Raw genomic sequence first — 7,336 nt, 5'->3', positions numbered from 1 at the left:
ACCGTTGTTTAAGAAACAGTACTTCCTTAAAAAGTACTGAACCCCTGACCCTTCATAGTCTGTAGAAGTATAGATTTTAAGTTTTAATTTTTAATGTTTAATTTTAAGTCAGGTTGAAAATTCATCACTAGTAGATCTGAGAACAAAAGAATCCTCCGAAGATAACTGAGTGCAAAAAATTCTTTCATTGTTAGAATCTGATTTTAAGGTCTCTCAAAGAGACATATTGATCTATAATCAATTAAATAAACATCTGATAAATCACTATTCAAAGTATTTTATTTTGTGCCGTGGTGAGATGCGCCAAGAAGTCAGTTGACTTAGGAGTACGCCCCTGGAGAGGGCATGGGACCGGTTACTTCACACTCAGATGTCCAGGACTACTTTCAAATCAGCGAAACTTCTGCTCTGGCCCCACTCTTGTAAGTCTAGCTTTTGAATAATCTAGTATCCTTCACCCTGTATCCTTGGCTTCTTCCTGGGCGTTATTTACCTGTAACAGAAAGGGATCTTGCCTATAGTTATTTATTGAGACCATATTGTTATCATAACTATCATGTTATGTTCAGGTGAATTTAATTAGTGATTCTGGAAAACTAGCTTTAAAATAAGACATATCAGTATTTAAAAAAAAAATTTAAATATTTATAGAGTTATATTTCTCTAAGAAAAATGATTCATTAATTTATAATTTTGAGTATATTTTATATTAGGGGCATCTCTTTAACTTTTACACATTTCTAGCCTATTCCTGTTCCAGAAGTAGTTTTTGGATATGTGGTGCCTAATTCTTTTTCCTTTTCTCCTGCATAGTATGCTGGGAGAGTTTATTAAGAAGTTGCCTACTCCATGCGGAACCACATACTGTATGTATGTAAAGTGAGATTATCTTTGAGATACATTATTTATTTTATTAATTTATTAGCTATTATATTAATAATATCAAGAAACATAAAATAAAAAAAAATAAAAAATACAATACAAAAATAAAATAAAATGCTCTTAAAACAAAAATTTTCCTATTAACTAACTATTTGTAAGATATAAAATATAATTTTTAAATATAACATAGTAGAAAAAAGAAACAAATAAAAATACAAAAATAAATATTGTGTACATTATTGAAAAAGTGGATGTAATAAAAAAGCTGAGTGAATGCATTAGAATAATCAGCTTTCATATAAACATATATATATGTGTCTGTAACAATTGAAGATGTATGAAACATTGAATACAGATACACGTTTAAAAAAAAATAAAACAACATTATTTAGAATAAATAAAAAGCGTGCCATTTATAAGAAATTATAAATTTGGACATAGCTATTGGACATATTATGGGCAAGTTAAGACATGTCCGGGAAAAATGTGAGCGTCCAGGGCCCTGTTTCATAATAAAGTACAACTAATACTCGTATTATTAGTCTTGTAGATTTAACTTAATACAATTACACTGACTTGTACAACAGTAACTTGTACTTTACTACTTTTTAACTACTGTAATATCACTAACAGTTATCCCTATTATCAAATACAGAAGTATTAGTGTTATCACCACGTTGCTTCTATAATTGTAATTATAAACCAATAATATTAGCTTTCATCATGAAACAGGTTCCAGTTGGTTACTCAACGTGTTGAATCCACGGAGTATATAAGGAAATACATCCATGCAATTAATTCGGATCTGTTAGATTTTTTAACATTTAATTTAAAGTTGGGTATTTGTAAATCTAACAATTATTGTAATTAACATTTTTTTTTCGGCTGTCTCCCATTGGAGTCCAATACTGCCTAACCATGGTTGGGGTCAAAGTTTTTAGTTTTGTAGGACCGCCACTCAATGAAAAAACTCGACACCCCAGACAATGAACATTATGTTTATTCATAACATTTATTATTACTGTTAATTTTTATTAAAATAACACTATCTATGAATAATTTTGAAGAACGTGACATTTTATTTTGATGATTTGAATATATTTTGTCAGAAATACATTTCTCTAGCCCTTTATTAATATCTATCAACAAATGTCTAGAATAAATAAATAATTTTCAGTTTAAATATTGAGCCAGTAATTTATTAATAAAATCGCTTCTCATCAAAACGATTTTCGGAGAAGCATTTGATAGTGATAATGATTAATGGAGTTAAAATCGAACAACCTGGCGATCCCCTTCACCATTAGATTGATACCAATTATTTCCCTGATTTCCCAAATATCCTATTCCTCAACCCCCTCGACCCGTTTTCCCATCATTCCCTGATATAAACCCTATTTGTTTAGAAAAAAAAAATATTTTTTTCATTATATGTCCTATACTTTTTTAAAATTTGTAATTACCTGAAAAATAATTAAAACAAAAATACAATGTTTTATACATATATACTTATTATTTTTTTGGCAAATTCGTGGATATTGTGCCTTCCTCCAGAGCCTTTAGGCAATTATAAATTAATAAAGAGGTTTAATAATTAATGAAATCTATAAATATTTATAAATTATTAAGTTAGAAAAACAAATATTAATTAATAACGGTTTTCTTGACCACAATCTGAACCACTGTTAATTCTTATATAGGTAATATGTTATCATCTATATTAAATATTCCATTTTCAGTGTTTGGAACTATCATTTAAATTTTCCAATACATCAGATAAAACTCAGTCACGAATTTAGAAGAAAAAAGTTAAACTATTGACATATAATAGATTTTTTAAGGAAGGAATAAAATTTACAAAATTGAAGAAACATTATACTGATATAAATATGTTAAAAAACTATGTTTCCAATTTAAAGAAGTATTAAAATTATAAATAGTATCAGTACTAAGGCTTTATATGCAGATAAAAAGTACCTAATTAAAAAGGATATAAAAACAGAGTTTTTTTTAAGAAGTATAAATAATGAAAACACAAAAGTGAATGGAAATAATGAAAGCAGGTAAAAACTTAATAAATAATAAGAATACAAATTGATTAAAATAAAATATATAAATAATGGCAGTGGCAGATACTACTTATCCATTCGTAGCTTCACAAAATAGTTCTCGTAAATTATATGTGTAAAAAAAAAAAAAAATATTTGAACCGAAAAAAACCCAATTTTGCCATCATAATTATTATTTTATTTGTGTGAACCCCTCATGTAGGAACCACCACCACTACATATTGTAAAATTTCACGTCAATATCAAACGATAGTAAATTAAAAAAAAATATAGCTTCCAATTAGTTTTTTGTCACTTAAAGTTAATTATTACAATCTTTTAACGAACTTTTTCATCTATTATGTTATTTATCCTTGATAAGATCGATTGAATAATTGATATTTGAAAAAATGTTATTTCATCTAAAATAAATTAAGGAACATAATAGTTTCTTTGTAGTTTTATATTGTTCAATTAATTTAAACAAAGTTGTTCTGAATACAATTTGAATACGTTTTATTTCAAAATAATGTTGCAGGTCTTATCGAAACGGTAACTATGCCGTAAATGTTAACAGCCCTGTGCTGTAGGTAGGTGTTATCTCTAGATTATTGTGGAATACAGAATACAGATAGTGATAACAGGACAGGCAATCCTGATCTTAGTCCTTTGGCAATCGAAAATTTATTGCAACTGTCTAGTGGGTTTTATCTCGCTGTAGGAAGAAATTTATGGGATTGGACATTATTAATAGAAATTATGTAAAAAAAAAACTCTTTACACTTCTATGATGTTACAAATTATTACGTTTACTCTTATAATTCTTTATAACGCTTTAAAATTACCAAATGATGATTAAGTTTCATAAATACTGTCCGTAAACAACGACCCAACTAATGCATCATAAACACTACAGGCACACATAACATCTATTGAAGAATGGTGTCAAAACTGGAGAATCAAAATAAATCCTGACAAATCCCATCAGATCACCTTTACTCTCCGTCGTAAATCTCTACCCTCCTGTTCTACAGTATCCTTTCTAAATACTCCACTAACGCCTGCTGAACAGATTCGATACTTAGAACTCTATCTTGACAAGAGTGCTACAACACTTACCTGATAAACGCTCTAAACTTCCCATTTACTACAAAAAATTAGTATACACTACGATAATCAGACCAATTTGGACATATGGAATTGAGCTCTGGGGCTACACCAAACCATCAAATTCTTCTCGTATCCAATCCTTACAATCCAAAATCCTACGTAAAATCCTTGATGCTCCTTATTACGTTACAAATAAACTCGTCACAAAGACCTTAACACCCCATTCGTTGCAGATTTGGCCCAAAACAGATATGCGTCTTTTCATTCCAAACTCCTTAACCATCCTAACCCAATAATTCTTAATCTTTCATCCTTAACATTCCCTGATAATCAATCCGAGGCGTCTGAAAAAAAGATGGCCACGGGACCTTCTAATTTAAATTAATGTTTGAAGTACCAACACTGGGTGGTTCCTTCTCAAGATTTTCAAGTGTATATGAAACATACAACATATTTACTTATTGTATTATTTTGTACAGTTATAAATTACATTAAATAAATAAATAAAAAAAAAAGTGTCATAAGTCATACAGCATTCTTATAAATGTGTAGTTTCTTGTCCTTTATATATTTAATAATTTAAGTCCTGTGTTATTTGTAACCTATCATTTGATACCAATGACCTTTTCACTGAGGACCGGGTTGGCCGACCAGATGCACATGTACTTATCGTTATCCGTAAAATCGATTATGATTTCTTACATGTTTCTCTAACACGTTGACAGATTCTGCTGCTTCTTTGCCAGTGTTTAACGACTTGATTGTCAGAACCGCGGATAAAATGTCATCTACTTTCTTTAGACCCGCAAGACGCTGACGGAACATGACTTTTCAGTCTCAATTTTATTTTTATGACGACTTTAATTTTATGGCATTGCTTTCGAAAGTGTTCAACGTTTTGGACGAGGAAAAGACCTTCTTCGAATTAGAGTTTTATCCGAACATAATCCTTCTCTTGAAGTGGAAAATGAAATCTTTAGATCCAGTTGTTGGTTTCTAGGAAGATAATTCCACATCATAAAACGAGAAGAGATTTTACCACTTCATATTTCACACTTGAGACATTTTTAACATTTGAAAAAATCATCAGAAGCAATTTAACAATTATATCATATGTTAATAATGACAAAATGTAGGTTACAGATAACGCACGACTTAAATTATTAAATATTTAGATGATAAATATACAAATGTAAGAATGAGAAATATCTTATTAAAGGGGCATTCATGATCTTTATTTTAAAATGTCAAAGTGTGTTTAATAGGAAAATTTGTATTAAATGGAGAAATATTCCTTTCTTTTAGCATGTTAAAACGGCATAACATTTAACATGGTTGAGAGTCTGTTAAACGGAGAATGACGTCACACAACAAACCTGCTGAGCTCCACACCATTTTATCTGTTGTCATTTTGATATCATAGTTGCTCGTAGTTCGTATTTGGTTTGTATTGTTTTTGTTTTAGACGTTTTAAAACTTTAATAAACTAATGAAACAAAGAAGAAATTAGTTGAGGAAACAAGGAACAAGTGAGGTAGAGAAAGTCCCCTATGTTGCCGGTTTGGCCAGAACCAGATACCAATCCTTCCATAATAAACTTCCCAACCACCCAAACCAACTCGTTTCTAACCTGGCTTCTCCTTCACTACCTAATAATTCTCCTAGGCGTCTGAAAAGAAGATGGCCTCGAGATCTTCTCCATTAGAAGTGTTTTTGGAGTTCTATCAATGGGTAGATACTCCACATGTTTGTATCAGGTCATAATATCACTTACAGCAAATTTACTTGATGTTTATATATGTATACAGTTGTAAATAACAATAAATAAATTATTAAAAAAAAGTAGAGGAAAGATGATGTGCTGAAGCTGTTTGAGATTTTATTATCTCGTATAGATTACAATGTTACAAAGCAAGTTGCCAAAAAAATCCGCTAGAAGCTCCTCTGCATTAAACATATAACATGGATTATAAATTAGGTTGCTCACAATCCTATACTTATAACATTAAGTAAGTGAAAGCTTTACATTTAAAACATTAACAATACCCCTATAATGTGAAATCAATTCATCCAAAATGCAGTAAATCACATGTAGTTCACCAGCTTGTGGATAAAACCCTTCAACTCAGTTTGATATGTTAATTAAATATAGAGAAAAAAAGTAAAGAACATTGGGAATTGGTCTAGTTTGATTTTGGAATTCTGCGCCTAAATTATGTTTTGAAAGTTTAGTAAACTATTCTAAGTTAAAAAAAAAAAGAGAGTAGAAAAGGTCTTGAGATAGACGATTGTCTATCTTGATGAGTAGTCTCAGCTTAGGAAATATTAATTTTAATTATATAGAAATTATATGGGTTTTATGTCACAACCCATATAATTTCTATATAATTAAAATTAATATTTCCTAAGCTGAGACTACTCATCAAGATAGACAATCATCATAGGTTGTGATAGTTTAAAACAAAAACTGTTAACAACAATTAAATAACAAAATAGAAAATAAACTTTTCTGGAAAATAATGCTTAAATAACTAAAATATAATAAAAATTATATGATAGATAGGCAATATTATTATTAAAAATCTTATGAGGTTTTCAAGAAACACGACCGTTATTTGCATTCTTTTGAAACGCTCTGGAAGATATCACTATGGTTTAATTTAGTAATTTCTTTTTCCTAAAAGACTAAAATGTTACTAAAATCAATTTAATATTATAAATTTTGATAAATTGTGATAGGTTTTGTGAAATTAATTGGTTTCTTCTACACCATTATGAGTTTGAAATGGAAAAAATGGAGGTAGTTCAGATGTTTATGTCCTTAAAGAATAAATATGTTAAAATGAAAATAAATACTATATGAGGCACTGTATAAAAATAAATAGAAACTTTCACAATAATAAAATACCTACTAATTTATCCAAGATTCACTTAATTTAATTTAATACCAATACTGCATTTTATAAATACAATTATACCTCTAAATTATTTTGAAAATCTATGAAATCGGTCGTAAAGAATTCGAAAAAACCCGAAAATTTCAATCCACAATAAATGCCGGATGTCATCTTAAAGTTATATCTTCTACTGGAAGAATTTCATATATAATTAGAACTTGTGAATGAAAGGTACACTTCCTTGTTTTAATTATTTGTTATATGTCAATAATAAACAATAACAACGTTTTGAGGTTGTCACTCCATCATTATGTATCTAAAGAAAATTTATGCCAATTCTCAAACTTATGCCATGCATACAACGATTAATCAATTTATCACAATATTTTTGTTTTAAAA

At 29.0% G+C, this 7,336-nt stretch overlaps 1 long non-coding RNA gene across 1 annotated transcript; it reads right to left on the bottom strand.

Moving 5' to 3' along the window:
- Positions 1-261: 261 nt before the first annotated feature.
- On the bottom strand, positions 262-5,122 carry LOC112211295 (uncharacterized). The gene is made up of 2 exons (XR_002945537.2): positions 4,743-5,122; positions 262-493 (listed from the first exon to the last, which is right to left on the bottom strand). It is a non-coding gene; the product is annotated as an uncharacterized lncRNA (long non-coding RNA).
- Between the last annotated feature and the right edge of the window lie 2,214 nt (positions 5,123-7,336).

The sequence above is a fragment of the Halyomorpha halys genome, unplaced genomic scaffold (assembly GCF_000696795.3).
Source record: "Halyomorpha halys isolate HHAL.00 unplaced genomic scaffold, Hhal_1.1 Scaffold1042.1, whole genome shotgun sequence".
NCBI lineage: Eukaryota > Metazoa > Arthropoda > Insecta > Hemiptera > Pentatomidae > Halyomorpha > Halyomorpha halys.
The sequence above is the reverse complement of the archived record's forward strand: the minus strand, read 5'-3'. Positions and strand labels throughout refer to the sequence as shown.